The sequence below is a fragment of the Tasmannia lanceolata genome, unplaced genomic scaffold (genome assembly GCF_043159265.1).
Source record: "Tasmannia lanceolata isolate RefF3 unplaced genomic scaffold, GAP_Taslan_0.1 ptg000006l, whole genome shotgun sequence".
In the NCBI taxonomy this organism is placed as follows: Eukaryota; Viridiplantae; Streptophyta; class Magnoliopsida; order Canellales; family Winteraceae; genus Tasmannia; species Tasmannia lanceolata.
In genome coordinates this window covers 17140521-17151948 of record NW_027518683.1, presented here as the reverse complement: position 1 = coordinate 17151948, position 11428 = coordinate 17140521, and positions in this window count along the sequence as shown.

The following is an 11428-nucleotide window of genomic DNA, read 5'->3' as shown; positions in this document are numbered from 1 at the left end:
AAATCCGGCAGCATAACAGCTGTACTAGGGGATATGGTACGGTAAGTACATGGTTTATCAATAACCCTAAAGGATAATGGTTACGCTTAAGGCTTTTTGGAGAAAATCCGGCAGCATAACGACTGTACAAGGAGGGTCTCGGCAACCAAGCATAAAGAATATGCCGATAAGGTCAAGATGAAACAGGGCTCTCAGCAAGAACGCACACTCTGGTAGTGATAATGGCAAAGTAGACTCATAATTGCCATGCGGAGCGATCTGATCAAGATCGATCCAAGGATCAAGCTCCGGGAAGAGATCATGGCTATAAAGATAATGATGTGAAACCAATGATCTGATCACAATCCAAAAGACGGATGGACGGGAAAAAAGGATTAGATTAGGAAAGAAAACCTAGCTATGAAGCAAACCCTAATCTAGTAATAAATATATGTACATATATATACACCCTAACCAGGGGCACCAACCCTAGTCTAATCTAGCGGAGTCAAGGAAGTCTCGACTCATGACAGACAAGTGAGTGTACTCGGACCGCATTTGTAGCCACACGAGGTGAACTACCCTAGTCTATAAATGGGTCAAGGCTCCTAACTCTAGGCTCCACATGTGTAAGCAACACATGTTCATCCCCATATGAATGCAATATATATATATATAAACACGGGCACTTCCTAGTTGGATTTCACTAAGTCAGTAAGTATATACATAATATATAAAACAAAGTAGGGCTCCGGACTCAATCTATCGGGTACTATGCGTATGAACCATACTTAATATGTATAACAAAAGTACGCCCAATGTTATACATAGTATGCTTCATTGCTCATCGGCTGCTGTAAACACAAGTACGCCTAGTGTTTACGGCTGCAGCACTGGCGCATAGCTTGGTAATAGATACAATAATCCCATCCAGGTAATCACTTACCATCTCGCATGTACTGTATCTATCCCATGGAGCCAATAATAAAAAACAATGAAAGAAATAAAGAATACGATAATGCATGTTGTGCAGTGTGTGAATCCCTCGTTTTATTTACGCACCTACTTGGTGCCCCTGGATTCTAACGGAAAAGGTTCCCATTTAAAACGATTTTAATCCAAATTTCTTTAAAATTAGTAAAAATGGCATTTTTACAGAGTTAGGCAATGTTCCAAGAACTCCCTCCCAGAGTCGCCAGCCTGTGGACCCCGATCCCGAGGACGAATGGGCGAGGGACACGAGATCCCCGCATCGATCCTCTAAGATCTCCACAATGTGAAGGAGAGCTCTACCAAGGAACTCTCAAAATGGTGCCACTCACAGCATGGGTGGCGGTATAAGTGAGATACCTCCTGATTCAAGGACTGGCCCGGAACCGAGATGTACCTATAACAAAGAAGAGTCGCCATCCAGGGAAGTAGGCCCTGGATCCCATGAAATACTCTGTTGCAACGGATAACCAGAGATACAAAAAGTTCGTGCCTGATGACGAATGGGGAAGGTGTTAAGCGCCCCCAATTCGCCCAAGTGCAAGCACATGGTCTCTTATGCCATTTTTAATTAATTTTGAAGAATTTTGGGCTAAAATCATGTGAAATGGGAACGAGTATCCCCGAGGAAACGTCTATCTAAGCATGCATGACCCGGGGATGGGCAAAAGAAAATAAACATCCAGATCCTAACTCACCGCATCTAATCCTAACCCATCACATCTAGGAAAGCAGTAACATCCACACGCACAGCTACAGCTAAGCAGATAATCAAGATAAGATGAATAAATGCTACAACTAAGCAGGTGAGAGGACAGCTAAGCACAGCAGTAAACTACCAAAGCAATAGAATAAACACACTAGCATGCGAGCCTATGTAAGGGATAATGATAAGAAAATAATAATCAATCTCATGCTAAGAAAGTAAGCAAGCTAACAGTAGCACATAAGAAGTCAAAGATAAACACACAATAAGCTAAAAGATACAGGGAAAGAAATGAATCGAAAAATCAACGGTGCATGAGGACCAAGAATGCCAGGGAAAAGAAAAAGGAGCGTACGATAGGCTCAGGGGAGCGATTCTAATGAATCAAGCTCAGCGATCCTGATCCGCTGAAGATCGGATAAGTCTCACGATCGTCATAGCCTATCGTTGGGCTCAGCGAGGACAGTCCTTGTGAAGGGGCCACGCTACGTCATCGCCCGTCCCAAAACCCGATAAAACGTCGGAAAACCGATGACACCGGCAAACCACGATCAAAATCGGAAAGGAAATGAAAAGAAGGCTCCGAGTGACCTGGCAATCACCATCCTTGCCCATTTTGGTTTTGGTATTTTTGATAAAAGCTTGAAAGAAATTTTTGGATGCTTGAATGATTTTTTTGAAGGATTTAAATGGTTTTATTGAAAAGTTTGACTGAACTTGGGATGACGATCCCAAGCTGCCTACGTACCCTGTGAAAAGGGATCAAGCCAACGTAGTTCGAAATAGCTTTTCGAAATACGCTTTTATGTTTTTTTGATGTTTTTTGGATTTTTTGTTATTTGATTTTTATGTGTTTTTATCCCTTTTGATTGAAAGGGGGGTTTTGGCTCAAGAGGTTGCCGTCCGTCATCGCCTAAAACCCGAACAATTGCTCCCAAAATCGATGGGATCCCGAAATACAAAGAGAATCCCGAGGAACGTATGAAGAGAAGACTCGAAACTGAGGAAATGAAAGAAACCCCTAACCCTGTCAGAAATGAGGATCATGAAGAAGAGAAGACCTCTAGGCTCCGTGAGAAGCGATGAGATGTGAAAAGAGATATGAAGAGTTAGGGGTGGCTCAAGAATCATTCCGTCATCGCCTTGACTTAAGAGGAAGTTCTCGAAAATCGATGGAAAGATCATATACGTATGAGAATCTTGAACTCTAACGAAAGCAAGGATGACAAAAGGATGCAATCAGGAGATGAAGATATAAGTATTACTCCACTTCTATGATCACACTAGGATCATAGGCCGAAAAAAACAAGACAACTTCGTGGAAACCTCGAAATCGAATATTGCCAATATCAACAAATAAAGGCCGACACCTATACTCTAGCATCTTTATAAAGGCGCTACTATCTCTTCATGCATTCAAAACCTAATGTCAATACCATTTTTCGAATTGCTCAATACCAATCTCGAGTCTAAAAAAAAAAATGGTTTACAGAACACGGTTTATAGAATGACAAGCAAGGGTACCTATCACACAGTGAATCTGCAAGGGTACCAACCTGTTCTGCAAGGGACGAGCAATGAGCTACTGACATGGAATCTTTCATTTAACATTCCAAAACCACATAGAGAACCACTAAGATGGTCTTCACAAAGCAAAGGGAATGGAACAAGACATGTAAATCAACAAGATCTGGTCACTCTATTTGCCTCTCCCTTTGTCCTCATACACTTCAATTTAAACAGTTTTTTTAAATAGGGCAGAGGTTTTCCCAACAATAGTCCTGGTAAGAATGCCTTTATTAAAATGCGGAGTGCATACATCAGCCCTTATAATCATCTTTGGAAATTGATATCAGTATACCCATATTTAGATATTTTCCCAACCCATCTTCAAGTTCACAGAGCCAAGGAAATGGTGAACACGGGCTCGAGTTTTACATGAACGGAGTGAACATACAATCATTTCACATACTCAGAACTACCTAGCCAAGGAAGACAATTGTGCGTAGCCTCAAAATTCAACAGACTGAACGCGCATCATGAAATATACACCACTAGCAAATATTGGCACCCATGAAGCAATCAAACATGAATAAAAGAGGATCAAGGCATTAGATGGAAAACACACAATCAAGCAAAACAAATAGCAATCATATAGCATGAATAGAAGGGGGATATGTTACCTGATTGCAGGGATCAAGAGCTAAGCGGAGGTTGATTTTGTACCTTCCGAGATCCACGAAAGCGTCACAAAATTTCGCCCAAAATCTGAGGCGCTTGCAAAAGGAGGTCGGAAATGGTGGGAATATAAGTGAAAGAGATTGGAGAAATGGAAGGGATGTGGCTGCTGGGAAGAATATAGGCTGTTGGGAATGGGTTTCTAGGGTCTGTGAAATTGTGGGGATCTTGGAGGGGAGATGGTGGAAAACAATGGAGATGTGGGTAACAGAGATGGCTGGTGAAGAAGGAGGCCGGATTCCGGCACGATTTCGCCGGAGAAGGTGGAGTTGGGCCGGAGATCCGGCGGATTTTCCGGCAAACCCCTCTTCCTCTCTCTCTCTCTCTCTCTCTCTCTCTCTCTCTCTCTGCTGCTCTGTTTTCCTCTTTTTTTGTTTTTGGTGTGGGCGGTGATGGGGAAGATGGGTTTTGATTTTTGGGGGTACAAACGATGGGGTTTCGGTTTTGGGGGGAGAGGGTGGTGAAGGTGGAAGATGAAAGGGGATTTTCGAATGGTGGAGGTGGCTGATGGTGGAGATGTGGGTTTTGGTGGAAAGGGGTTTGGGTTTTGGGGAGAATGAAGAAGAAGGGTTGAGAGATTGGAGGTGGTGGCCGGATTGGAGGTCGGCCGGAGGTTGGAGGGTGGTGGAGAAGGAATGGGTTTTGATTTTTGGAGGTCAAAAAAAAGGGTTTCGGTTTTTTTGATGTGAGGAAGGTGAAGGTGGAAGATGGGAGGGGATTTTCGAAGGGTGGTGTTGGGGTGGAAACGGGTTTTGGGTTTCGGGTTGGAGGTTGAGGGTGGTGGCTGGTGGTGGTGCGGTGTTGGTGGTGCTGGTTTGGTGGTGATTGTGGAGCTGAGGGTGGCAGTGGTGATGAAGGTTGTGGGTTTGGCCGGAGGTGGTGGTGGTTAAGGCTAACAGTTGCAGAGGGTTTGGGCTCTGGGAGATGGTGGAGGTGCGGTGGCCGGGAGGATTCCGGAGAAGGTGGTTGGAGATGGTGGCACGGGTGGAGGCCGATGATGGCTGTGGTGGTGGAGAGGTGATGGTGGCTGTGGTGGTGGAGAGGTGGCTGCAAGGCCCTTCTTCTCCTCCCTCTCTCTGCTAGAAAAATGGGAAAATCCTCCTCCTCTGCTGCTGTTCTCCTCTTAGAAAAATGGGGCTCCCTCTACTACCCACGAGAGATTTTTTTTTTATAGTTAGGGTTGAAACCCCCCTCTGATCTTAGCCATCCATTCCCCTCTTTGATGAATTGGGTCATCCCCACCCTTGTATAAAAACCTAGAACTTTAGGCATGCTCCTCAATCACTACCCTACACCTAGTCCCCTTTTGATCCTATGGTCCTTGATTATTGCTTGCAGAGGAAGTAGTAAAATGTTCCAAAAAGCCCTCTTGCAAATAGGAAATGATATATTCTGCCCCCTTCTCTCTCATGGGCAGCCCCCCACCTAGTGTATTTTATTTCTTCCTTTTGCACTTGAGTGGGCTGCCCCAAGTAATAAAAAAATATATATATATATATATATATATCTTTCTCCTTTTAATACAAGGGCTTGGTATTGCCACACCTTCCTTGTTTAAATCAACCCCCTTCCGTTTGCAAATGAAACAACCTCACCCTCGCTTTGATAATCACACAAACTCAGCTTGTCTCTTGACAAATTTTAATTCGAAAATGTACCCATTTAATCACGGTCTAAACACTAAGAGACAAGGTAAGTTAGTAAAATATCAAGGAGAGGTCGAGTTAGCATCATCCACACTTGAGAAATTTGTATAGAGAGGTGCCAATACCAAAACTCAGGGGCGCTTTGTAACTCTTTCAATCAATTTTTTTTTGAAAAATGAGCTGGAGGATCAGGGCAATTTGAACGGAGGATGCCAGTGGGGTTCAGAGATCACCCGGGCCTTCAAACGATTTCTAAAATATATGGAAATGGGCATTTTTAGGGTTTTCGGGTTTGATTTTTCAAAAATTTTGGGATTCGGTTCCGGGATCGGGACTTTATTCGATTTCGAGAATTTATTCGATTTTGGGGAAAATGGTCCGGTCAAAATGGGGTGTCTACAGGTGTCTACACATACCATATAAAGAAAGACGGATTTCTCACCACCGGAAAATCCTCTCCTCAAATAGTGAAACCAAAGTTTACACTAGCCCAAAATCAATAAACAAAGTAGAAGAAGAACAATGCCCAAAATCATGTGCTTCAATATATGATAGAAAGAACAACACTACAAGAAAAAAAAAACAATAAAAAAAGAAGAAGAAAGCTTCAAGAGGAAAGCTTACACACAAGTGTGGACCCCGATCCGGGAGAGAGGTGGGGGACGAGCCCCCAGCGGCCTCTAGGATCATCCACGTGTGAAGGAGAGCTCTACCAAGGAACTCTCGAAACGGATGCCACCCTCATAGCATAGCACGAGTGGCGATATAAAAGAGATACCTTTCGATTCGGGAACAAGTCCGGATTCGAAACGTACCTAAACAAACTCAGAGTCGCCATCCACGGTATACGGCCATGGATCCTTTAAACAAAAATATGCTCTGTATACCATGGATAACCAGAAATATATATGGGTTCGTGCCTGATTACGAATGGAGAAGGTCTGAGAGCACCATCAATTCGTCCGAGTGCAAGCACTTGGTCTCTTATGCCATTTATTATTAAATTTAAAGGGTTTCGGGCAAAAATCATATGAAATAGGAACAATTCTCAGGAATCGTCTACCTAAGCATGCATTTCGTGAGGATAAAGAAATAAGCATACAAAATAAAATGAAAAATGTGTCACCTAAGCAAAGCTAGGTTGTGAGTGACATGTCTAATGGGTGTCTAAATTCTGATGTGCAAACACATGCAAGCTATAGCTAAAGGTATAGGATCAGTACTAAAAAGTAAGAAAACATATCAAATCATACAATAATTACACAACAAATCCTAAAACTCTAAATTATTAGCCTGAGTCCTCGGATGGTCTGGTATTCATCCAAAGAAGCCTACGTATCTCCGCCTCCACGAGAATCAAGGCAACGTAGTTCTTCGCGCCTATTCTAAGCTATGATGCCTAAGACACCTAGACCTCTATCCTCTACTCGATCTAAAAGACCGGACTAGTTATTAAAGTTTCTTGAACAATTATTTAAATTCCAGTGAATTGTAGATTTTAGGACACCCTGTATGCCCTAACTAAATGCAGGTTAGCCCTAAGCTAATGCAGGTGGTTCCTACAACCTATGTGTAACTAGGCTGTATTTCCTAAGGAGAACAATGGGATCGCTAACGTATCCAAGACATAGTCATCAGTCGGCGATGTGAATCGCCAACTGACTGGACGGAGGCGCTCCTAGCTAGGACAAACTCCTAACTCTAACACAAACACACAACAAGCACACAACAAAAGACAGACTCCTAACTCTAAAACTCTCTATCTAGGACAAAGTCCTAACTCTAGAGAAAGATCTTGTTGAAAACAAAGTTTTGAAGAAAAAGGGTTAAAGCATATATTTACAAAGTTTGGCTGGACTTGGGATAAGAATCCCAAGCTGCACTACGTACCTCGTGAGAGATGATCAAGCCAACGTAGTTCGAAACGAACTCTCATAATTGCTACCTCTAAAACATTCAACACTTTATATTTTTGATATTTTTTAATGTTTTTGATGTTTTTTTTTAAAGTTTTTCCAATGTTTTTGAGTTTTAAAGCTTTTCAAATGCTCTGAACCTTTAAATGTTTTCAATCTTAAAGGGAACACGCAAGTAACACCACAAACTAGGGTAAAGCCCTAAATCTAAAGGGGAAACCCCAAATAAGCAACTAGCGTCTCAAAGAGACAAATCACAACAAGAAAGATAGCGACCCAAGAATAGAGAAAACAAACAAAGATCCCAAGCAGGGAAGGCTCTAATAAGACTGAGTTAGTCTTGAATCGAAGCGAAGTAATCAACAACTCTAAAGGAGAAACTCCGAACTAACGACACTAAAGAGGGGAACAAATGAGTCAGGGACTCTCTAATAACACTACCGAGTCAAAGACTCACTCTAAAAGAGGAGGCCACTCTAACATGAGGCTAGGTAAGCCTCCTAAAGGGGAAACTCTCTACATGAGACAAGGCTTGTCTCCGAGACACAAATGACGTAAAAAGGAATAAGAGACCCTGTGCATATTTGGCAAAGGTAAAACACCCAGCCGGGCCGGACAGCTACCTAGCCCTAGGGTACAACAAATGTGCAACCCAATACCCATAAGGGTAGGGGTATGAAGCCAAGCCGAGTAGGGTGTTCTCCCAAAACCAAACGGCGCACAAAGAGGACTAACGAGAGAATGAGACCGGACGGGTCTCCCAAACACACACAAAGATGGGCTCCAAGTAACCTTATCATTGCCCTCAAGAGGTAAGCAAGGCTAAGACAACTAATTGACCAAATTGGTCTCTAATTAACAGATGAACAAATTGAGGTGCAACCTCAGAGAGGATTCTACAAATGAGGCCAAGCAGGCCTTCTAAAAGCTAATTACTTACAAAGCCAAAACAGATGACTCCCTAATAACATCAATAAAGATTAAATGAATCAAAGACTTCCCCGATAACATCACCACATAAACGAAATATTCAAAGGCTCTCTAAATGAGGCAAGGCATGCCTCCTATGGGTACACCATTTATCAAAATCAAAGCAACCTCCTTGAGGTCAAGCTAAAAGCGAGACGCCTCCAAAAGATGATTGCCTAACGAGACAGAGTATGTCTCCTAGTATAGGTTATAGTGTCTAAAGAAATCTAATCAGAAACCCAAAAGACTGTGCTAGTCTACCCAAAGAGAGGAAAAAGGATACCAGATAATCTCAAATTTTCAATCAATTATTATAAAAATAAATCAAATATCAGCAAAATATGATCTACAACTAAAGAGTGCACAACCTGTAGCAATCATAAAATAATAAACAACATTAATTAGTTCAGACCAGCCGCTAGATAGCCTAATAAAGCAAAAACAATATCAAACACTTCTATACCCAAACACAAACACCACCCCAATATGGGGATGAAATCAGATGATGCTAAAGTAATCATCTGATATCATAATACACATGATAATATTTCTAATCCCGCCTTGAAATCAGACAGTACTCATGTCGATAATATCGAATAGAGTAGTCATCTGATCTCCTTCTTTCTTAAAACAATTTATTTAAATAAAAGAGAAATAAATATCATAAGCCTCAAGATAGTCTCACCTGAATAATCCATTTATTACCTTCTTTAAAACCTAACTCAAATGCTTAATACAAGAGAAGTGTTAAATCTTCAATATATTCAATAATATTCCCAATTTGTAAAAATTTTAGTGCGGAACAAGGGTATCAACTTATGTAGATTCAAGTGCGAAAACACTGTGAGCCACAAAACACAAAGACGGGCTTCAAGTAACCTTATCATTGCCCAGAGAATGGTTCTTTTTTTTTAAATAGTTAAAAGAAATCCAAAAGGTTGGGTAGGCCTACTAAACAAAAGAGGGGAGCGTTACTTGGATTGAGCGAGTCCTCTAAGGATGGGCTTGGCCTATCGCCTTCATCGCCCACACAATGAATGAAGGGTTCTAAGGTTTACAAATACCTAAGAGGTTGAAACATCTCCTTCTAAAGAAAGAAAAAAGGAAAAAGAGTACTACCCTAATCTAATAATCTCTCCAAAGGAGGGATTACCAAAAAGAAAATGATGATTTTTGAACCAACCATCAATGGAAATTTTAAAACCAATGAAAAGGGGACTCCTAACAATAAAAGCTGAAATTTAAAGTTCATGACTCAAAGAATAAACATCAAAATGAACGGGAAGCTACAGGTAATAATGTCATCCTTAAATTGTTTAATCACACAAGCACTATTTATACTCTGTCTTTTACCAATTTTCAAATTTCTTCTATAAAGTTGTTCATACTATCTAGTAAAAACATTATTAGATAGTAGAACATTAATACAACATTAATTTCATGCAAGAAATTTATTCATGTATAGAACTAATCATCAGTACAACGTCATTTAGATAACTTTCTAACCCTCCATCTGTAAAAAGAAATAAGAAAATTAAAAAAAAACTAATAGCTAATTTATTTACACATCAATAGACATAACAAAATTCAATTTGATGAACATTACAGCACAATAATAGAGATACTATTAAACAAGGGAAATCAACAATATATGACAGTATTAATACTGTTGATGAAGACCAGATACTTGATAATACTACTACCCTCTTCTATTGATTCCGATTAGAATATCCAAAATATAAAGAAAATTTTATTATCTCAGCTCTATTTCTCAATTATATATTCAATCTTTCTTTCTGGGCTAAGACAATATATGCACGGCTCATAGTCATAAAATACATACACACACATATATATATATGTAGCTTCACATACCAGCCAAAACAACATATATACAACTATCTTTTCTATCTCATTATTCTCTATCCTCATTTATAATGAAGAGAGTTTTGATCTATCTTGAACCAGATTCCACCAAAAATATGAAAGTAATACCCTCTTTTACACTGCTAATTCCAACCACATCCATACCTGGATAATTATTCAAAATATTGGCTATGACACAACATTATGGAAAACAATGCACAAGCTTAAAATGGAACCATATAATCTGTCCCAGTCACACCTTTATAAGTCATAATAATTTTTTTTATTTTCTAAAACAAAATTAAAGCCAAGAGACTAAAATTTCAAGTCATTAGGAAACTATAAAGTCCAATTATTTTTAAATTCCATGACTCAAACCTATACCATTGTTCTCATTCATGTATCAATATTACTAGTTCTCAAATTTCTACAGGTAACCACCTAAATAAACAAGCAACATCCTACACACTCGCACAAATGTCCATAAGCTTCAAAGCATATAAAATGAAAGTAGACAAAGCAAAGTTATGACTCTCATTTCTTTCACAGGTAAGATATTAATATTAGGACACAAATAATTATGTGGCGACAAACAAATTAGCAAGCACAGTTCCAAAATAGAGGATGAGATGTCGTGAGAATAATAATAAATTGGGTTAAAGCAATGATAAAGCTAGATAAAGGATGTAAAAATGAAGTCCTATAGATAGGCCAGTACAATTCTCAATATTCGAAATGATAGCATTAAAATCATAAAAAAAATAAATTAAAACAGACATGAAGACTCGTACACTTCACCTTATTAACATATTTTCCAACAACACCTTATAAGTCTAGCCTCTATAGCTTTCATACAGGAATAAATCAAGAGTGTATGCTAAAAAAAATCAAAAGGATATAAAAAGTACTCTTTTCAGTTTATGCTCATAGTATATCAATATCAAAACAGGTCTAAATGAATTTAAAGCAGATTTCTTCATGATTTTTCCATTAACATACATATCAAGAATTTATAACATATTTCTTTATAAATTCAACAGATTTAGAACAAGTCTCCTCATAAATCACCTAAATTTAATAAAGTTAAAGATTTTACACATGTCTCTTCCTAGTTCTTT